The following is a 24,305-nucleotide window of genomic DNA, read 5'->3' on the forward strand; positions in this document are numbered from 1 at the left end:
CCAAACAAACATCAAATTAAACAAAGCAATTGAATGAGATAGAGTTTAGAAATGCTCATTGATAATTAAGAAGATCTCCAACACAATTGTCACACTTGCATCTTCAATCTCTCAATCACCATTGAAATTCCTCACTTTCTCTCTCTAAAACTACTCCTAATCTAGCCTAATCTAGAGAGAGAAGCTCTCAACCTAAGAGAGAGAAAACTATTCTAAAACTAAAGAATTACATGAATGAAAAATAAAGAAAACCAAAAACTATATAAACAAAAGGAGAAAAGAAGCTTAAAATCGTAAAAGACCCAGAAACCCGCGCCCGCGGAGAAATCGGCCGCGCCCGCAGAGGGGAACGGACACCCGGATAGCCGCGCCCGCGGCCCAAGCCCGCGCCCACGGCAGTTTTCCAGGGCCAACTTTAGAAGGCTGTAACTTCCGATCTAAGAATCGTATGAAGGCGTGCGACCTATCATTGGAAAGCGCTTCAAGTCTAGTTTCCAACCCAACTTTAATCACCCTAATCTGATCTGTAGAACTTGAGATATGACTAAAACAATGCACAAAGGTCCTATTTGATACTTTGCAATCCTTCGTTTTCCTTTGTTTCAAACTCAAATTCAATTCCGAAAAGTGCATATTGATCCTAGTGGGTGCTATTTTCAATTCCCGTGCATATAGCCTGCGACGTACCTATAAAACAAGACAAAGAAACGGAGAAGCAAGAGAAGTAGCCGAGAAATGATTAAAATGATAAGAAAGCCATTAAAAGCATCCATTTCTCTAAACTAACACAAAAACACGCAAATCGAGCATTATTCTCTAAAAACACGACATAAACGACTACAAAGGAGCATAGAAATATAAAGAGAACATAGCCTAAAGGTTCCATAAATGGCACGGATTTGATATGGTAATTAAGAAGAGCAGAGAAACAGAAGGGAGTAAAACAGTTGAGAAGGAACAATAAATGTGTTACTGAGAGCGCTTGAAAGCAGATGAATTAAGCTTGGTAAAAGCAAATTCAACCCCTTGGAGAAAGTGGGATTGCCACTAATCTTACACTTAGCCTTGCATGAGACCACGTGTTGGAACAAGAGAATCAAAGAGTAGAACACATATGAAAAGTGGGCCTGAAGAACACTCCTTGCGAGCCAAGGAAACAACCCACAAAGAGAAATTGATTAAAAAAACTCCCAAAAAAAACCTTTTGGCTATAATTGAGGTAGCCCTCACACCAAATATAAACTCGACAGATGCAAAGGAACCTTTTAGAGTGGGAATTTGATGAAAACATAGCAAAATATTCAAGAACAAGTGATAAACCCTAGAAACCTAGGAACCTAGAAGGTATTTTTGAGAAAAAAAGGACCAGCTTGCTTGATTCTAAAAAAGATATTTCCTAACCCACGTTGGTGCGTGGGTTTTCGTTGTTACTAACTTCTATGCATAATTGTAATTCGTACTATTATGTTTTCATTATTTATTGTTTTACGCCTTTTAATATCGTGTCTGTTATTTATGTCTATAATTTTGAATTTTAGGGTTTTAATGCGTAACAAAATAATGAGCTCCTTTCTCGATTGTCAAACTCATGGTATTAATGGGTTATTACCCATTACCCTTACTCCCCGAGTTTTGCAAAAAAATTATTTTCAAATAAATTATGTGTAAAACTTTGCAATGCTTGCATTGCGTTGTCAATATGAAGTATACCGATTATGTTACCTTGAAATTACATATTCGACCTTTAACAGGTCGAGCAAAGGCAGTGGATCAGAATGTTCTTTCAACTCGCCTTGAGGTTCATTGTTATCCATCTCCTTCCTCACTTGAACGACCGAGTCAGCTAGCTAGGCTGTGATCAGGTCATATCAAAAGTAGGTGAGGGTATTATATGTCATAGGTATTTATGAAACTTTATTATCGGTTGTAGCCTTACTGAAAAAAATTACAATACTTGTAAATACTATAAATAACTGAATGATTACTTGTCATTCCGATGTTTAATATTGCACGAAAAATACATAAGATTCTAAATAAAATACTTTTTTAGAACACTTGCATTCCAAACATTCTTCAAGGGCACCCCTTCTGGAGTCATAAGCCGATAGGACCCTTGCCGCAAAGTCTCATATATTTGGTAAGGTCCTTCCCAAGTGGCAGTAAATTTTCCTTCTGCGTTCCCCTTGCCTGTTGCTACAGTTCTACGCAATACTAGGTCTCCATTTTCCATGGGTCGATAGTGAACGCGGTGATTATATGCCTGACTCATACGATTTTTGTATGCTGCGGATTTCATTGCAGCCGTTAGTCTTATGATCACGGGTTAGATAGGTCGTTAAGCTACTACCCTAACCAAATTAATCATTTATAATACCTAAACCTACACTAAACTAGTTAGTGGCAAGTAAAGGGTCGAACACTAGGGAAGCACGCTAATTCAACATCAATAATCACTAATACAAGAGTGAAAAGGGGATTGTTTTTGTTGGTTTTGTTGAGTAAGAACACTAAAACAACAAATAAGCACGAAAATGATGGTTAAAATCAAGGGAAAATGACGCTAAGGATACGAGGGTGTCCAATATGATTAGAAAGAGGGGAATAATGGTGATAATCATGAAACACATGTCAAAGAACACAAGATTCTACCTAAACAATTCATTCTCATGCAAAAGTCTAGGCAAATCAATGAAAGAGGTATACACTAATAACGATCATTCTCATTCATCCTATTAGTTACAATCAAATCAAGAGAGTAAAGAAGCACAATCCATAAAACTCCACTTTAATAACTCATTCTATTGCAATCATTAAAATAGAGATGATCCTAATCTAGTTCAAATCACTTTCATGCATTTACACTAGAAAACATCGAATAGAGTGCAACAATGATCTCAAGCTAATAAAAATCATGTCTTTCATCAATATAAGGCATAAGTTCAATCCAACCATCATCATTCATCCTATATCAAATCATATCTTCCACCCCCTTCCCCTAGCCAAATGTTTAGCCTAGAGAAGGGAGATTAACCATAATATCAAAACTAGAAATAAATTCAAGAAACTCAAAACAAAACATGATTAAAATCAATGAAATAAATAACAACTAGATAAACTAATAAGATTAACAAGAATAAGTAACAATAAAACAATTTAAATAAATAATACTTAAGGAAAGGAGAAGAGATTACTAAAGAAAGGATTAATGAAAGATGAAAAATTGGATTCTTGCTTGATTGATTGAAGATTAAAACTTGAGCAAAGTTGAATACAATAAAGGATGCTTGAATAACAATCTATTTTCTCTCTCTAGATTAGGCTAATGTTCTATGGAATTAGTACTAAGTGTCCTTTTTTACAAAGAGTCCCGTCTATATATATGTGGCTCCCCCCAAAAGAAAGAAACTTGGACAACAAGGCGCAAAGAAATCAGAAACCCAGCGGCGCGCGCCCGCACACGACATATGCGCGCCCGCGCAGTAGATGTGTGCGCCCTCTCAGCATAGTGCGCGGCCGCAACTTTGAGGGTACGGGGAAATCAAGCGCGCTCGCACAGCAGGTCGCGCGCCCGCACAGAAGCTGCACAATAGGTCGCGCAAACTCTCTGGTTTGGCTCTGTTTCTTCAGCCTGGCTGCGCGGGTTCTGACAGGGCTGCACGCCCGCATAGCACCCTTCGCAGACCAATTTGCTTGGCTCCTTGAAATCCTCTTTCTTTCGGCACAAAATACCTACAAAACAAAAGCATGGAAATCAAAATAAAAACAAGGCGAGAAGACTAAGAAAAGGGAAGATAAAGGAGAAACGAAAAGAGGAAGCAAAACTAGGTAAAAATGCTTAGAAAAAGGGAAAAACAAGTACAAATGAGGGGAGAATCCTTAGAGAAAAAGGATAAAAGAGTGGCATAAATTCCACTCATCAAAATCCCCCACACTTGCCTCTTGCTTGTCCTCAAGAAAGGAAAACTGGAACAAAAGGACAAACACAACAAACATAACATGACAAGGTTTTAGCAAAACCAATCAAGCCTCAAGGTAATGAAATACTCAATTTGGACTCACATGCAAATGAATGCACCAAAGAATACTTATCTTTCTCAATTCAAAGAGGGAAAACACGTTCCAAGATGCTCAAGGTTGAAAAAGACAAACCTAAGCTAAGCGTAGAGAACTAATGATTTCATTTTCCACCCTAGCCCCAACCAAGACGGTTCGCGTTCTCTACACTAGCTTCAATTCATCCCCTAGCTAGCTCCTCATGATTCCTCGAGGGAACCGGAAAAAGAAATTTTTATGTGGAATCATAAGGTCATCCCGACATCTCAACTATGCATACTCTCTCCATAGGGTTGAAATCTATCTCCCTCCACCGTTCTTTGACTACGCCCCTCTAGAATCCAAGTGTCTTAAGTAGGGTTGTAATGTCATGGCTAGGGGTTATGGTTGGGAAACAATTTAAAAATTTTGGTGGTAATTCCTAACTGAAGCGTAAGACTGGCCATCTCTCAAGAACATCCTAAGAATTGAACCTATTCTCAAACTTACAACCTTTCAAAACAAACCACACCACATTACTTAAATCTTTTTCATATTTTTATTTTTTTTTTCTTTCACCCCTTTTTTTTTTGTTTTTTTTGCTTGGTTTTCATGAGTTTCAACTTTCTTGCCAAACCTTTTTGCATACTCTTTTCATGAATAATCTTTCAAAACCTTATTTGAACCAAATTACACAACTTTCTTGCTCAATTTCAACATTATCAAACTCGAACCTTACAAGCCAATGCTTCACTAACTACAAGGGTTCGTAGAACATAGGCCGATAGGTTTGTAATATGGCTAAGTCAAGAAAGGGGAAATAAGGCTCAAATTGGTTAGCAAGTGGGTGAATGTAAAAATGAAAACCAAATTTGTAACAAAACACAAAGAAAACAAAGAAAAATGAGAAGAAATGCCCTCTTCCTCCTCAAGAGTTTTATGGTCACGATCTTGGGAGCTAGACGCCAACACAAAGATTAAGACATGCATAGTTAAGGATCCTAAATGCCGCTACAATAATGATGAAGGCTAGAAGAAATGACGCTCACACGGGATAAGAAATATAGCAAATACCAACCAAGAGAATCCTATCCACCATAGAGAGCAACACCATCTTACCACTTTCCCGTGAACTAGGGGTTCAAAGATCCTCAAAAGTTCTAAACCGGGCTACCTTAGCTTATAATGTGTCTAATTTAACTAGGAAGATAAGCATTCAAAGACAAGCATTCAAAGACACATCGTCAAGAGAGGCAAACCAATCCAAAAGAATGAGCAAATTACAAATTAAAAATCATTTTAAATCATTTTAAAATCATTTTAATTATGCTTATAACACAAAAAGGGGAAAACAAAACAAAAGAAAGAGGAAGAAATAAAAAAGGTTCACATACAAGGCATATAATCCAATTAAACCCCAATCGTCATACAAGTGATCGTTCGATAACAACATCAACGATCCCTGGTTCTGTTTAGGGTAATTTTACCCCGCCACATGGTCCAACCAGAGGACGACACGTGTCAGCTTCAGGTTGTCCCAACATGGACCAATCAATGCCTGATACGTGTCATTCAAGAAATTAAGGGAAAGAAAAGGCGGCCTTCAGGCCCAAATCCCGAGAAAGCCGCAAAGCGGCGCAGCCCACCAAAGATTAGGCTTCAGTGACCTAATCAGGGGCACCATTCCCAAAGACCCTATAAATAGGGAGATGTCCCTCTTTTTGAGGGCACGTTTTGCCATTTATTACAAACAATCCCTGTGATAGAGACACTTGAGCTTGGAATCCGAGCAGATACCCACCTAAATTTCCGCATCTTTTCCTTTCTCTACAAGTTCCTAATTTGTGCGTCGGAGGCGGAGCGCCACCCAACCGGTGTCTTCGTTTGTCTTGTAGGTACAGCTCCCGTCGGATCAGTCTCCGTGTTGTAACTCTCCCAAGGGATAAAAACACCCAAAACATTTGGCGTCGTCTACGGGGAGAGTACCTCGAAGATGGTTCAAGAGTCTGTACCACCCCCTAATCGTCCGACCGATGACCCAGAAGTCTTTACAGACCATGAAGATGAAGATCTTCAGGTCCAAACCTTTACAGCCAATGATGGCTGATGAGTGTCATTTATGGCACTCATAGGGTAGTCTTTTAGGGTTATTTCTTTCCCTTTTTCATGCTTTCTTCTCTTATTTTTGGTCCTTTTTCCTTAGGTTTCTCTTTCTCCTCTTTTCTTTATGGTTCTCGTGTTTTCCTCGTGTTTTCCTTTTATTTGGCTCTTTTTCCTTTTATTTCCTTTCTTTGTTTGCTTGTGTAGGTATTTGGAGAATCACCTTTGCAAAGGAATCGAGTTGGGGCCTTAATGATCAAGAAAGGAAGAAGCATTTGGCTAGAGAGGGCTTAGAGAGGCCTTGGAGAGGCCTCGGAGAGGTCTCCAATGTATTTCCAGCAGGCCGCGGGCGCGGGTCAGTGGAGCCGCGGGCGCGGGCTTAAGAAGAGCAAATTGCAAGATTTTGGAAGGAGCTTCCCGCGGTTGCCCCGCGGACTCTCCGCGGGCGCGGGAAATCTGGAGAGGGCGCTCCATCTCAGAGAGACCGCGGCCCCCTGATTGAGTTTTGGGAGCAGGGGATTAGCCGCGGGCGCGGCATCTTTGGCCGCGGGCGCGGGTCTATCTTGCCGCGGGCACGGGTGCTGCCCAGAAAGCCCGCGGAGGGTTTCGTACCCATTTCTCCGCGGCCGCGGATTCATCGAGAGAGACCGCGGGATTTGCCAGTTTCTTCTTTACCTATAAATAGAATTGTAATTCCTTTTTGAAACCAACTTTTTGATAACATTTCATTAGCTTAGTTTTAGAGAGAGAATTTAAAGAGAATTTCTTGGTTTTGGATTTGTAACTCAACATTTGATCAATCAAGTTTGGATTTCTTCATTTTCAATCATCAATATTATTAGTGAGAATCTCTTCCTTCTTTCATTTCTTACTTACTTGCTATTTGATTTATGATTGTTGCTTGTTTTTCTTTGGATTTGAATTTGATATTGTTGAATATTTTGATTTCTCTTAGATTTTGATATAGAATGAAGATTAATGCAATTTCTAGTTATTTGTTCTTGAATTTCACCATGATTAGTGAGTAGATTAGTTGCTAGGGAAAGGGGGAAGCATGTTTGATTAATGAAATTGCTAGTTGATGCTCCTTGATTAATTGATTTGTTGCAATTAAATTGGTTGACATAGTTTTGCATGTGATTGATTAGACTAGGAGTGATCAACCTATAAAATTAATCTATATTGCATTGCAACTCTTAATGACATGAACAATTGAATTGAAAGTTGCTCTAATTGATTGGGTTTGCTTGTGATTCTTCTTGATTTACCTTTCATAGTGACACCTAGATTGGCCTATAGGAGATAGCATTTGAACTCTCTTGATTGCTACTATTGTTTGTCCATTGCAATACTTGAATTAATTGATTGAGCTCTAAACTAGCATTATCATTGAACTTGCATGTGGAACCCATATCCCTAGTGTTTAGACCTTTGATTTACTTGAGTAGACTTGTTTTAGTTTACCATAGTGCCAACCATAATTTAAACCCCATCTTCGAGGTAGCTTGACTTAGACTCTAGTTTTCATCATTGCATTCCCTAGGGATCGACCCTTAACTTACCCTATATTCATATAAGGTTGGTTAGGTGTTTACAAATTTAGTTTGACTTGGGGGAAGGGTAGATAACGACATACATTTTCCTCTCATCAAAATGGCGTCGTTGCCAGGGAACGGTGTCTATGTTTGAGTGATTTTGATTGCTTGAGTCTAGGTCTTTGTTTTTACTTTTCTTTTATTTGATTTTTGTTTGCTTTGTAAAAAAAATGGCATGTCTCTCATTTCCTCAATTTGACAATGAGCCTTTTTGTGAATATTTTAATAGACTAGAGGGGTTTCTTGATTGTAATTGTTGTAGCCTTTGGGAGGCTTGTGAGATTTGTTATTTTGGTTTGAATGAGCAAACTAGGGATGAAGTTGAATGCATGCATAATGGTGAATTTAGAGCATTGTCAATTGATGATGCTTGGGATTTTTATGTTTGGTTTTCTAGGGATGTTTATGATAGGGGTAATCATGAGTCTAATATTGATATGCAATGTCTTGATTATTCTAATATTAGCATGAATTCCCATGATTTGTCACATGATCCCTTAAGTGAACCTAGAACACATGATTTCAACTTTATTTCTCCTTTTGTTCATGATAATGAAGTGCAAGCTCAAGTTGATGCTAATGGTGTGTTTCAATATTCTTCATTATTTACCATGCCTTCTTGTGATGTGCTTCATTCCCTTAATGATGAATCTCATGTTATAAATTGTCCCCCCACTCCCCAATATGATGTATATGCTCATGATCTTAATGTTGATTCTTCCAATATTGGTTGTACTTCTTCTTCCCTTGTTGAGCCTCAACCTTCTACATCTTTTGAATTTCTTGTTGATATATTTGAGTCTCAAATTAGGCACATTGAGCTTGATGATGATCTTGGGACTAGTAAGGAGATGATTATTCAATCTATGAGAGGTCAATTAGAGATAATGAAAAAGAATGAGGAGCGTCTTGAAGAGGGAAAGAGAAGAAAAGATGAGTTAGAAAGCTAATTGTCATCCTTGATGCTTGTTTGTGAAAAATCTCAATTTGAAGTGTGTGTTGAGGATGATGATGATGATCATTTTGAACAACCAAGAGTGTGTGAGGATCCTATTGTTGAGCATAGGAGTGAAGGAAAGGGAGTTGAGAGTGATGATGATTATGATGATTTTGTGAATCTAAACTCCTCTTCCTTGGTTGATTATGATGAGTCTCAAGTGTATGAATGTGACTCTTCTATCCATGAGTGTTTGGACTTGTTTGAGGTTATGTCCAATGTGTTTATTGAGAGTCAAATGAAAACCCATAGCCTTCTAAGTGAGTTCATTGATGATGCTTCATGGGAGAGAGATGATTTTGAGTTATATTTGCATCCATTCATGCACGGTTTTGAGGACTTAGGTTTTGAGTTTGTGGAAGGAAAGGTTGTTTATTGTGGTGCAAAGAAGGATGAGGTTGATTCCTTTGGAGTTTTTGAGCTTGAGGGAGATGTCGATTGTGAGAGAACTTCATTTGAGGACTCTGTGATTTATTTTCATGCCCTCATTGGCGATGTGATACCTTGTGTTGAGGGAGTCGCGAACCCTTTGCCTATTTCTCATACCCCTTTTTCTCAAAGGTTTGACCACATCCCCTATTGCCCTATTTTTCTCCCTTCCTTTGTTGATAAGCCTATTGGGGACTCCCTTGTCTATGATGATCTTAATTTCCCCCATTCGTCTATTGTTGAGAAAAAGGGTGATGTTGCCACCCAAAAATATTTTAGTGAGGAGGATTTGCCTTTTTCTTTTTCTTTCCATTCTTTTATTCCCCCTTCTTTTTCTTCTTCTTCTTCTTATTTTCTTGTTTTTCCTTTTGATCCTTCTTCTTCTTTCTTTTGGCACCTCCCTTCTCACTTGCGTGCAATGATCTTGTTGCACATTTTTCTTCCGTAATTTGCCTACCTTCTATCATATGAAATGTGTAGTAGTGCATTTGACAAGCTCTTGCGATCGTTGCAATATTATTTTACTAGAGCGGTCAAGCTTGGACCTTAAGCAAGCCTTTCTCAAGAAGTAACCTGTGTTTTAGAATAAATTTTCTTTTGTTTTTAGAATAGATTTTCTCTCATGGAAATTTTTATGTGCCTTTTGCTAGGTACATGAGTTGATATACTTCGGTGCTTCGATTTGGATCTAGAATCGAGGAAGTTCGACTCCTATTTTTGCTAGCATATGGAAACAAGGTTTAATTCTTGAGAAATTAGCTTTGAAAGGTTAAATTGGGTCATTTGCGGGTATTTACACCCACCTAATATCCGGTAATATCCTTCCTTTCTCTTTCTCTAGTGGATGATGACTTGTTGGACATATGTTGGTTTGTTGGATTGATCTCCTTGTTTTCCCCTCCCATGGATTATATGATTTATGTTTGAGTGTAATGTCTCATTCAAGCTTGGGGGAGGGTATTCTATCATGTTTGGTGGGATGTTGATTCATGTGTGCTATGCACCTTTGTATATGCTTTTCCATGTTCTTATATTTTGAAAAACTCCAAAAAGATTTTTGTTTCTATCAAGGCAAATTTGCAATGTGTTTTGTTTTGTTTTGTTCTTGCTTTGGACATAATAACATTTGGACTTGAATAATTGAATGCTTTTCTTCCTAGATGGTAGTGGTGTGCACGGTTTGAGATTACGTTTGGTTGATTCTAGGATAAAGCATGCTAAGGTAGTTGTCTAGAACTAGGGGGATCATGAAGCCGGATTCTACTTGTTTGTGGCATGCTTGGTAGTTGCTCCCTATCTTCGATTTGACAACCTTAGTGAGTTTTTGCTACAACCATGTGAGATTTATATTTGTTCAAGCTTTCATCATATTCTTGCATGAGCGGCATGGGGTCCTTGACTTTGCAAGCCTAATCTATAAAGCTTGATGTATGATTCTTAAACCCGAGAACGAGCTATCTAGGGAGGACAAAGGCACCTTTTTCGGGGTGGTATTTTTCATTTTTAGGTTAGTTTGATTCATATTTGTTTTTGGGTTTCCATTTGCCTTCTTGCAACCATTTGAGCCTTATACCTTCTTTTCAAGCCACATCATTAGTTCTTTGGCCTTTTGTTTCATTTTCTTTCTATTCTTGGTTTTTTGTGAAGCAAATTGATCACATATGATGGAGTTTGTGGTGGATAAGTTGGAAATTTGGTTTTTATGAGTGCTAGTTTGTGATTAAGTCTTCTTTGTGAATAATGGCAAGTGTTTGAGTAAAAGCCGTCCTTAATCATAAAAGGCATGGACTAATAAATTGCATTATAGAAAAAGCCGTCCGAATTTAGCAAAAGGCGAGGACATTGCAAGTTTAAGTAAAAAAAAAAAAGAAAAAAATTTTTTGAAAAAAGTGAAAATTCAAAAATATTTTGATGTATTCTTTTCTCCTTCTAAGCATTGAGGACAATGCTTCATTTAAGCTTGGGAGAGTAGCGTTTACGCTTTTTGTATATATTTCTTGTGAGTATAGCTTCAAATAAGCTTGGGGGTGTTGCTTTTGCTTGGTGATTTCTTGATCGTGTTGTTAAGGATTGATCACCCTTTTGCTTCACTTTTTAGGAAAACCTCCAAATTTTAAATTTTAGCCTACCTTCACCCTTTATGCCTTATGTTACAACCTTGGGGAAAGACCTTTCGACCTAGAAAGTTGAGTCACTATTCGGGGGAGGGAATCATAGGTCATTGCCTAAGGAAAGGGGATGCGAAGTCAAGATGTCGAGTAGCCCAAAAATTTGATCTTTTTCCGGTTCCTTCGCGGAATCTATGAGATGCTCACTATGGGGAGATATGAGATTAGTAGGGGGAACGCGGTAAGACCGTTTGGGATGAAAGTGGAGTGTGATAACTAGTTCCTATGCTTAGCATTTTTATGTTTCAATCAACCTTAGGTATCTTATAGCGTGCACTCCCTTACTTGTTTAGAAAGATTTGCATTCATTGTGCTTGTACATTTGCAAAAGTCCTTTCATGAACATTTGTTTGCTTTTCTTTTATTTTGTTTTCTTTTTCATGCTTTGCCTTGTTTGTATTATTATGAGAGTTATGGGTAAACTCTTAGGATACCCTTACGAGAGCATCACTCGTCCTCTAGGGCGATCTAGGGGTTTAAATGGCTTGTCTTTAGTTGTTAAAATTGACAGTGATTCCTACAAAATAGAGTTAGTGTATATTCCCATCTTCTCTAGTTTTCTCGTTTCTTTCTTTGCTTGAATAATGTCATCATTTTTCCCTTGGGTTGGATTTGGTTTTTCTCGAGGACGAGCAAAAGTTTAGCTTGGGGGAATTTGATCCGTGCCATTTATGGCACCTTAGGCTATGTTTTCTTTATATTTCTATGCTCCGTTGTAGTCGTTTATGTCGTGTTTTTAGAGAATAATGCTCGATTCGCGTGTTTTTGTGTTAGTTTAGAGAAATGCATGCTTTTAATGGCTTTCTTATCATTTTATTCATTTCTCGGCTACTTCTCTTGCTTCTCCGTTTCTTTGTCTTGTTTTGTAGGTACGTCGCGGGCTATATGCATGGGAATTGAAAATAGCACCCACTAGGATCAATATGCACTTTTCGGAATTGAATTTGAGTTTGAAACAAATGAAAATGAAGGATTGCAAAGTATCAAATAGGACCTTTGTGCATTGTTTTAGTCATATCTCAAGTTCTACAGATCGGATTAGGGTGATTCAAGTTGGGTTGGAAACTAGACTTGAAGCGATTTCCAATGATAGGTCGCACGCCTTCATACAATTCTTAGATCGGAAGTTACAGCCTTCTGAAATTGGCCCTGGAAAACTGTCGCGGGCGCGGCTATCGGGGTGTCCATTCCCCTCCGCGGGCGCGGCCGATTTCTCCGCGGGCGCGGGTTTCTGGGTCTTTTACGATTTTAAGCTTCTTTTCTCCTTTTGTTTATATAGTTTTTGGTTTTCTTTATTCTTCATTCATGTAATTCTTTAGTTTTAGAATAGTTTTCTCTCTCTTAGGTTGAGAGCTTCTCTCTCTAGATTAGGGTAGATTAGGAGTAGTTTTAGAGAGAGAAAGTGAGGAATTTCAATGGTGATTGAGAGATTGAAGATGCAAGTGTGACAATTGTGTTGGAGATCTTAATTATCAATGAGCATTTCTAAACTCTATCTCATTCAATTGCTTTGTTTAATTTGATGTTTGTTTGGTTTGATTTTGATATTTGATGTTTGATTAGAGTAATTGTTCTTGATATTTTGTTGATTCTTGATTTCCATAGTTGTTAGTTGATAGATGATGATTCTTGAATAGTTATTTGGCTAGGAATTGGGTGAAACTTGTATGATTGATTAATTGTGATTAATTTGGGAATTGTGTTGATTGATTGTTGAGATTAAAGTGATTAGTGAAGGTTTGCATGTGTGTAATTCAATTTGGCCTTGAGAATTATGCTAGATTGCATTGTAATTGCTAATGACATGAACAATTGATTTAGGAATTGCAATTATCAATTGGTTTTGATTGTGATTCTCTTAGTTTGTTATTCATGGTGAACCCTAGCTTAACAATTAGGATATAGCTCTTTGATTCCTATTGATTGCTCTTATCATTTAGTCCTCACAACCTTTGATTGGCATGCTCTTCCCAAGTTGTTGCAATTGACATGATTACTTGTTGATCCCCGTTCCTAGTGTTTTATTTCCTTGGTTACTTGTTTTGTTAGTTGTTAGTATTCTCTCTTACCTTCGTCTTTGACCTAGCTTAGGCGCGTAATTGAAAGTGCTTGAATATTAACGTTCCTTTGGGTTCGACCCTTGACTTGCCTCTATACTCGTATTTAGGTTTGTTGAGTGTTTATAAATTTAGTTTGACCGAGGGAAGATTAGATAACGACCTAGTTTTCCCCTTGCCAATATCCTTTGTTGTCGTGTTTGTGATGGCGCATGTAAATCACTGGACTGTGTACCAATCCGGGGTTTATTTAAATCAACCTTTGGAGAATTATTTCCCAAATATAAATTGGAACAAAGCGGTGATTGGAAGGTTTTTTGGTCCCACTCCTCCATGTCGTGCGATTGTTCAACAGATGGTAGATTCTCAGTGGCTCTCTTGAGGTAATATTGTTGTTCATCTACTGATTGTTATTACGTTTTTGCATGCTCAAATTTAGCCGACGTAGAAGCTTTACTTGAGCAACACACTTTCGTTTTGGATGGTCGTATTTGCAATATTCGTAGATGTAATAGGTTCACCGTCCCTGCAAATGTTAATTTTGATATGACGAGGCTTTGGATTCGAGTCTACGGCCTTCCATTAGGGCTCCTTGACCCTCACTGGGCTGTTGAAATCCTTAAGCTTGTTGGGTTTGTTGAATCGCTTGAATTCAATGGTGATGGTCTTCCTGCTGAACCGGAATTTCGGGGTCAAGTTTTAGTCGATCTTTTAAAACCTTTAATTCCGGGTTGCTTTGTTTAGGGCGAGGATGACCCTTTTTGAATTTATTTCCGCTACGAAGGTGTGTTTATGTTCTGTAAGAAATGTGGTTTGGTGGGTCATTTTAGAGAATTTTGTCATTGCTCGGATTATGTGGCTGCTAGAAGAATTAATTCTCGGTTGGAAGCCTTTGAGAATGAAGGCTTAACGGTGCTATATAATGCTACTAACAGACCCTTTTATACAAATACGGTGGAGGGGACACAGGATGTTTTCACTAATAGGAATACCAGGGTTAATCTTCTTGTCTTAGCGCAAGATTTTGAGTATGACGATAATAGCTCGGGTAATGACAATGGTAACGGGGATAATGATGCTTCGGATAATGATGAGGAAAATCCAGATGATAATGCTGATGATGAGGACGAACCTCCAGATAATAATGATCAACAAGGGGATAATAATTCGGAGTCGGAGGACGGTAATAAACCGGAGAACTCTGATTCTGATTCTTCCGGATCAGGGGGCAATAATCTTCCAAATGGTCACGTGAATTTACCTCATTAGACTACAGACAATGATGATAATTTTGAGCCCGAGTTTATCCTAATTAATGGGGTGTATCAAAATGGATATATGTCCAATTCTGTAAATGTTGGTGCTGCTTCTTTATCGGAGGACTCGGTTTATACCTCTGCTTCATAACAGGGGTCTGCTTCAGTTAAGTCCTCGGAGACTGACCCTTCAACCCCGGAGTCATATCACAATCCTTTCTCAATGAGGTTTATTGAGGAGAACCGTGCAGAAGCTTTGCGAGCTGCTATCCAAGAAGGCGATCCTTACGCCCCGTTAACAGGGAATTTTCGTGGTGGTACTTTTCGAATGGTTGCTACTTTAGAGGAGAGTTTTCCTTCGGATGTAAGCTCTAATTCGGGTTCTTCCTACTCTCCCTTAGTCACTCCTTTACAGGAAAATCAAGTGCCCCCTTCATTGTTAGAAAATCTTTCATTAGAAGATTCCATCCCACCTTCGATCTCCTCGCCAAAGGTCACGGCTAAGAGGTCTTCTGCAGGGTCCATTCATTGATGCAGGTCTTACGATCAAGCACCGTACTTAGGGTACTGTAGGGAATAATTTCAAGCGTTTAACCCCTAGCTTGAACCCACTGTGATCATACACTAAAGTACGGTGGCGTCCAAAAGGGAAGAAGATAGAGCAAAAGAGTCGCCAACAAGTTTTAGGAACTTGTAAACCGTCCATAGGATGAAGGTTACACCTCTTAACAATCCAAGAGATCGTCAACTCCATAAGGTCTAGAACCAAATAAGGGTTCGGGGATGAAGGTACAAATCCAACCTAAAAGAGATTGAACCCGCCCTAATAATAGGCCTCTACTTTATTCTGATCGTATTCATGTGCGCTTTTTAATTAACATGCAATCATTAGGATTAACCCTAAACCTGTTTAATCTATGTTGGTTTAATTTAATGCACAAATAAACTATTATTGGCGATCACTTGAATTATAATCAAATTAACCCTAACAAGATTATTAATTATCTTATTAAGCGTGATTACAAGTACCAATTCCCTTTAAACATGCAATAAAAGGCGTGATCAAGCAATAAAAAATAAATAATGTATCAAGCAACATAATAATAATAATAACGATAATAATAATTATAATAATCACAATAATAATAATATCATCATAAATAAAATAACCATCATCAAAATAATAATATTCATAATCATCATAAATCATAATAATTATAATCATAATCATGTTCATGTTAATATTAAAGCATAATAAAAATAGCAAGATCCTAGGCATGATACTAACAAAATTAATAACAAACCCTAGCATGTCACTAAGCAATAAAAATCAAATCTTTAACCCTAACATGATACTAACATAAATAAATATTAGGAAGAACATAGGAAGCATCGTAACAATCATATTTAATATTAAAATTACCCTAGACATGATACTAGGAATATCATAATAACAATATAAACATGATTCCTACATCATAATATCAATTAAAACCTTTAAAGCACTTACTTTGATGTCTCGTACCTCTTTCTAATAACAAAATACACACGTTAGTAACTTCAAGGAAAATAATAATCAAAACAATTAAATTAAATAATTGAAATAGAGATTTGGGACCAAACCCTCAGAAATTAAACCTTTCACGTCTAGAGCGAAGGCAACTTCGTATATGGCTAGGTTTATCTAAGTCTTGCGAATGCGGAATTTTTTATTTGAGAAAAGGCTAGTTTAGAAAAAGAGAGAGAGAGAGAGAATAATCAAGAAAATCTTGATGAGAGTTGGTGAATGATTAAGAGAGAATTAATGATTGCGAATGAAAACTGATTGTAGGTGAATGAAAACGAAGTTTTTAATACGTTATTTATAGAGAAATCAACCAAAAAGATAAAATATCAAAACAGAGCACTTGGCGCACGCAAAACAGAGCTGGCGCCAGCACCAGCTTATTGGCGCCAGGCGCCAATGGCTAGCACCAGGCGCCAATGGCTGGCGCCAGGCGCTGAATTCAGAAATTCACGCGTTTTTGTTTTTGTCATGTCTTTTGATCCGCAAGTCCAAATAAGGCATATAATATGTCGTTGGAAAGCTCTTAAAGTCTAATTTCTAACCCAATTAGAATCAGATAAAATGATATGGCCAAAATAGTGGAAGGGTGTCAGTTTTGAATAGAGTTTCATGTCTCATTCATATCTTTTTCGTTATAACTTGGATTAAATACTATAATATATCATTTGAAAGATAATTTCAAGATCTATCCAACCATATAAAATTTAGATAAATATTATGAGGCACGAAAATAAAATATGAATATATTCCACTTCGTACAAAACAAGGATTCTTAAAAGGAGTAGTTTTATTCAATATCAAACTCTTTAAAATATAATTATCAATCCTAACTCCATTAGGATTTAAAAGAACCTTCTAGAGTATTCTAAAAGACTATAATCAATCCTAGTAGCTTTAGGAATGATTATTGATAATAGGCCCTCCTCTAGATCATTGGGCCGCATATAAAAACCAAATCGGGCCAAGTTTTGTATTTTGGCCATAACTTCCTCGATATTCATCGGAATTGGGCTTATAATATATAGTTGGAAAGGTATTTTCAAACTCCATCGAACTACACCATTATTGGACCCATATCATGGACCAACCAAACTTGATTGCCTATTTTCTTAAAATAAGTTTTCAAAAACAGAGAGAAGAGAAAAGAATTAAAACTATCCGCAACGCTAGACTTTCCACACTTTCACTTCATTCGATTATGATTCGACGTGCAAGGTACTCATCACTGGGTTTGGTTTTGGGGAGACACAAATGGGTGTCTACAGAAGCCCCCACTTTTATTGAGTTTGGAGAAACGCAAGTTTCGAAAACAAAAGTCAAAGTAGCGATAGGGACGAAGAATGATTCAGAACGTTCTGCGATCCTAAACCACTCTTGTAACGCCGATACCTGCAAACTATCGTTAGTTAAACAGTTAAAAGAGTTAAGAAACGCGTATCTTGCACAGTCGAGCACACGTCTCTGAAGGTAACCGATTTGCTGTCGCTTTACTGTTGTTTTGATGACCTCCTGCAAGCTAGAGAATAACATCCCGCTTGAAAACTGCTACTCCCGTAACTGCTTCCAATATAGAAGACTGCTACGCCTGAAACGATCCTCTTCCGCTTTGATAATATTCCACATCCAAGGGAATACTATCGAAGATTGCTTCTCTTGAAACAATCCTCATCCGCATTGATAATATTCCACGTCTAAGGGAATACTATCGAAGATTGATTCTCTTGAAACAATCCTCATCCGCATTGATAATATTCCACGTCCAAGGGAATACTATCGAAGATTATTTCTCTTGAAACAATCCTCATTCGCATTGATAATATTCCACGTCCAAGGGAATACTATCGAATATTGCTTCTCTTGAAACAATCCTCATCTGCATTGATAATATTCCACGTCCAAAGGAATACTATCGAAGATTATTTCTCTTGAAACAATCTTCAGTTGCTTTTTGACAACTTCCCACCATCTATAGAACACCATCTTGTTGTTTTTTTTTACGATCTTCCGCAATCTAGGGAACGTCGTCGATCAATGTTGCTACATCTTGAGCCTTTTCTTGAGTCATAGTGACAACCTTTCCAATCATAGCAAAAGTCATCGAAGACCGCCTCATCATGAACCGCTCTTCTCATATCTTGGTGACAACCTCCACCATCTTAGCGAACGTCGTCGAAGACCGCCCATCTCGTGCTATCTTCTCAAATCTTGGGTGACAACCTCCACAATTTTAGCGAATGCCATTGAAGACCGCCCATCTCGTGCTATCTTCTCAAATATTGGGTGACAGCCTCCACAATCTTAGCGAATGCCGTCGAAGACTGCCCATCTCGTGCTATCTTCTGAAATGTTTAGTGACAACTTCCACAATCTTAGCGAATGCCGTCAAAAATAACTTTACTTGAAGTCATCCTCAATTGTTGCGATAATATTCCGAAGAAAATTACCGAAGACCAACACTTGTCGATATATAAAGCTCGCTTTGCTTCTGCTAAAACCAGTATGTTGGTGTCGTGATGAGCCAATTCTTAGGCGTTTTAAGCTAAGTGAGACAATCTTTCATCAGGTCGACCACTTATTGTGATTGTAATCAAACTGACTACTTAATCATGTCAAAATTGCTTATAGGGGCTAACTGGCGTACCAAGGAACCCGAAATTGTTGTATGAGGTCGAAATCACCTTTCTGAGAGGCTTCGAGCTCTGTCGCTGCTGAAATATCTCTGGCGCCAAGAATTGACTCTGTCGCCGAACGCTGTGATAAGGTCTTCCCTATTCTGCTGCACCTGTATTTATTTTGACTATAGAACTTTGCCAATATTTTTAATTATCTTAGGGTTAACCTAAGGCTTAATGTTGCTTGACACATCGACTTGACACGACTCAAGGTACAAACTTGATTCACTATGATTGACTGACTCGAGGTTGACTCGACTCGATGTGACTTGACACATGTGACTCGTGACTCGTGTGTGCATTGTAATGTGATCGTGCGACTCGAAAACGCAAAAAAGCAAAAATTTTCCGTCATTTTTGTGGAGGGTATCGACTTTCTCCCGAAAAAGAAAGACGCGAAAAAGAAAGAAGCTTTCGAATGCATGTTGAACGAGCTTAGTCAAATGTCATTTTATACTATCTCTCAAGGTGCAAGGATTAATCCATCCTAGGCTATATCAACTTTTGACTTCATGATGAAAGTATTTAGGTAACTTAGGCACGGAGGCTAAGCACTTCATACTTCTTGATGCAATGACTATTATGATTGATGAGTGATTTTGACATGACAAGGCATGCTTCAACGGTGTGTTAAGATTTCATGACAAAGGGTTCCTAAGGGAAGTATATTTGGTCATGTATCTGTGCAGTGTGTGAAAGTGACACTAAATCTAGGCCGCAAGAGCTAAGTGTATGGAAAAATATATTGAAAAGAGTCAAATGGTGGTGACTCTTAGGCTAGGTAAGCTAATAATGTAGGGATCAAGCCCCCAAGTCTAGGTCTAAATGAATAGGGATGAGCATTGGAGATCCCTTGATATGATCATGGTGTAAGTGTGTGAATGTGAATATGAATGCATGTTTATTACGGCCGCACCTCGATGTGAGGTTGCCTACGTATCCGTTAGGAATCAGGCCGAACGTAGCTCTAGCCGAACCTCCCACAAGTGTGTATACCTCAAAAAGGTCTTTTTAAGGGTTGTAACGTGGTTAGGCTAAAGGCTGAAGAAGAAGGGGATAAAGGCTCAAGACCCTAGATAAGCCCCCAAGGAGTGCAACCTCGCTTTTGAATCTTTATAATTTTATGCTTGAGTTTCTACTCTTTTTTTAGCTCTTTCTTTTGCTTTAGCATTTATTTCATTTTTATAAGTTTGAGCAGTCTCGATCATGCGGTCTATCACTCACTTGGCATTCATGTTTCTCAGGCACGGTACCGAGCACTCGATAAGAGACGCAATCTGAGACGTGTTCTTATCAAAGATATTTTCATATCAAAGACATTGGAACACTTACCCTTTTGTACACTTTTATTTATTTTTTTGCTTTTTTTTTTGCTATTTTAATCTTTGAATTTGCTCAAGCTTTCTTTAGAATTGCAAAAGTTGCAAACCATCCCATCCCAAGGTTAGATAGATGTAGGTTGAAAAAAGAAAGGTCTATCGTTAGACGAGGCTCAGAGTGGTTTATGAAGAAAGGATTGCATATTTGAAAGGTGAAAGGAGATATGACGTGGCTACAAGGGGTGCCTCAAATCATTGGTATACCTTGTGCTCATTTTTATTAAAAGAAAATATATAATGATCCTACAAAATAAATCTAAAGAGAATAAAAAAGGTTCTTATGCTAGACTTATTAGGGAAAAGGGTAAATAAAAAAGAAATAGAAAAAAGGAGGTCGCGAAATCTTGCCGTTGAAGCTCGCCTCTTGTCTTGTGTTGTTTCCTTTATCATCACTCGCTCTTCTTGTTAATTGAAGGCATGGGAAGCTTGTTATTATCAATCAAATGTTGGATAGCCTCCTTTAGCTTCCAACAGCTCTCAGTAGCATGACCCCTACCTTGGTGGTACTTGCAGTGTTCGTTTGGATTCGAACTAGGCAATCTCTTTTCAGGTGCGGGATCTTGAATAGGTCCAATGGGAGTAATGAGTCCTTTGGCATGGAGTCGATCGAAGGCAGTATCGTAGCTCATCCCAATGGGGGTGAAGTCTTTTCTTAGTTGCTTCTTAGATCCTTGGTTATTCATGGCTAAAACTTCACTGAGATCAAAGGTACTAACATTGTTACTAGAGTGGGCGTTTTCGGAAGATGAAGGATTGTCGTTCTTCTTTCCTTTCTAGCCACCGTGGTTACTATTGTTAGTAGCTTTTTGCTTTGCGAGGTCGTCTTCGATTTCAATTCCGATGTCATAAACGGCCTTGAAAGTATTCAAGTTGTGTTGATATTTTAAATGCTTTGAATACTTTCTTGGAGATTCTTGATAAACATCCTCACAGATTCCTTTTTGGTGGGGACCTCAATCATCTTAGCGGAATTTTCCCTCCATTTATTAAAGAAAGAAGTAAAACCTTCATTCTCTTTTTGTCTTAGCATCTCAAGTTGTCTATGATCGGTTTCAACTTGAATATTGCACTTGTACCTATAAATGAAAGCGTTTACTATCGATTCCCAGGTAGAAGTTTTCTCCTTGTCAAGGGAGAAGTACCATTGTTGGCAAACGGTTTCAAGAGATAATGGGAACAGAGAGGGGAAAACCTTCTTATCGATACCCTTAATGTTCATTATAGTTTCGAAAGCTCTTAGATGAAAATAAGGGTTATCCGTTGCCTTGAATTTAGGGATGTCAATGGCGTTGACCTTGTGCGGAAGAAGTTCCTTGTCCACCGAGACCCCTTGTGAAATCATGCCCTGAAATTTATAGTCACTAGATAGCTTCCTCAAACTTTCTTGCATGAGGTTCATTTGTTGTTGCTTCACGGGATCATCGATCTTGAGGGTTAAAGCCTTTAACGTCTCAGTCACGTTAGTCAATTGACTCCTAAGTTCATTAACTTCCTCTTGAGTTGCCATTATCTTCTTAGACTTCCTCTTTTGACGAATCGGTTTATCAAAAAGTGAGACTTGAACAAAGAGGTTGTCCTTGATTAATCGCCCTTCTCTCCTTGACCAAGTACTGTGGAAAAGGAATTTGGGGATATTCATTGTTAATTATTTGACTCAAAATTTATTCAACATGCAATGGATGGAGGAAGTGAAGAAAGATTGGAATAGAATGTGAAGGAAAAATGATGTAGATGGAGGGATATGAAGAATTAGGAATAGAATGTACCCCCCAACTCAAATGACGGAAAAGACCGACTCATGCATGAACCTAAGACATGGTCATGGTGTGAAAAGAGTATGTATAAAGTGTGTGCTAAGACTAGTGAGTTTAGGTGACATGTTAAGACTCATGTCATGACCATGTGGCTAGACTATGTGACTAGACTCAAGCAAAGACTAAGTTAAGACTTCACGTATATGCATTAAACTGGACAGACTGTGGTATTTTAGTCATATGTTTTTATCTGTGACTCTGATTTGGATTAAACCAACGCCAAATTAAAGATAAAACTCGGGGCTACAGATCCATAGCTTGTAGGACTCATAGTTCTTTCTAGAACTCCAGCTATGACCAAAACAAGTTGACGTTTGTGCAGTATACGGGAATAAAAATCCGGGTTGACTTAAAGGAGCTATGACTCGACTTTTTATTTATTTATTAGCTCAAATTAATTAATTAATTAATTAATTAAACAAAATCCTTTAGTCATTAATTAGTTTATTTAGTCTTAACACAAGTCAAACAAACGGTTAGGAAAAATCACATAGAGTATGCACAACAAATAATGCACAATTAGTCAAGTAGGCACAATATGATGCAATGAGTTTGCAACCTAACCATGGCTCTAGTTCTCTAAAGTCGGGATATGGTTAAGTCAATAGAGGGTCCATGGTTAATTGTCCGGATGCACCGCGCGGAAGCCTAACCGTGAAGGGTTGGCGCGAGTGGATGGGACACCGCGAGTTTTAGAAAAAACTCGCTTCCATGGTTTGGTGAATTCAACAATCTCGGATGTACCCTTTGTTGCACGGAGCGATCAATCGGGTAGATGGAGCATGAATTCCCAGAGGGTTATGTCCATATTTAGAACACATATGGGTTTCAGAAAAGTGAGAAAAAATTCAATCAGGAAGTAGGATCGAGCAAACAATACGGAAAACCAGTCGAAATTAGAACGCATATTTCTGGCTCGGTATTGGGGGAAGTTGGCGCCAGCAAACAGAGACTGGCTACTCTAGAGAATGGCTCGGTATTGGCGCTACGACTAAAATGCTGGCGCCAAGCTCTGGCCCCTGACGCTACTTCCCACATGCCTCAGCAGCTTTCTGTGCTCGATAAAATTTTCCAGTTTCGCGCGGTGTTATTTCAGTCCTAGTTGTGAAAGATATTTCTCAAATTTCCTACGTGTAAAATCCTATGTTTTTAAATCATTACGGATGGTCTTTCCAATGAGATCTTTATTATTCATATGACAATAATGTTAATCAAAATTACGCACATGAAATACTTAGAACTTTTCGAGTCTCATCCACTCATTCTAAATCATTGCCGAAACAAATTCAGGAATTAAAATAGAAATCCTCCCCAGTGGAGTCGCCAAAAACTGTAGGGAATAATTTCAAGCTTTAATCCCTCTAGCTTGAACCCCACTGTGATCATACACTAAAGTACGGTGGTGTCCAAAAGGGAAGAAGATAGAGCAAAAGAGTCGCCAACAAGTTTTAGGAACTTGTAAACCGTTCATAGGATGAAAGTTACACCCCTTAACGATCCAAGAGATCGTCAACTCCATAAGGTCTAGAACCAAATAAGGGTTCGGGGATGAAGGTACAAATCCAACGTAAAAGAGATTGGACCTGCCCTAATAATAGGCCTCTACTTTATTCTGATCGTATTCATGTGCGCTTTTTAATTAACATGCAATCATTAGGATTAACCCTAAACCTGTTTAATCTATGTTGGTTTAATTTAATGCACAAATAAACTATTATTGGCGATCACTTGAATTATAATCAAATTAACCCTAACAAGATTATTAATTATCTTATTAAGCGTGATTACAAGTACCAATTCCCTTTAAACATGCAATAAAAGGCGTGATCAAGCAATAAAAAATAAATAATGTATCAAGAAACATAATAATAATAATAACGATAATAATAATTATAATAATCACAATAATAATAATATCATCATAAATAAAATAACCATCATCAAAATAATAATATTCATAATCATCATAAATCATAATAATTATAATCATAATCATGTTCATGTTAATATTAAAGCATAATAAAAATAGCAAGATCCTACGCATGATACTAACAAGATTAATAACAAACCCTAGCATGTCACTAAGCAATAAAAACCAAATTTTTAACCCTAACATGATACTAACATAAATAAATATTAGGAAGAACATAGGAAGCATCGTAACAATCATATTTAATATTAAAATTACCCTAGACATGATACTAGGAATATCATAATAACAATATAAACATGATTCCTA

The sequence above is a fragment of the Chenopodium album genome, chromosome 8 (assembly GCF_948465745.1).
Source record: "Chenopodium album chromosome 8, dcCheAlbu1.1, whole genome shotgun sequence".
Classification (NCBI taxonomy): Eukaryota; Viridiplantae; Streptophyta; class Magnoliopsida; order Caryophyllales; family Amaranthaceae; genus Chenopodium; species Chenopodium album.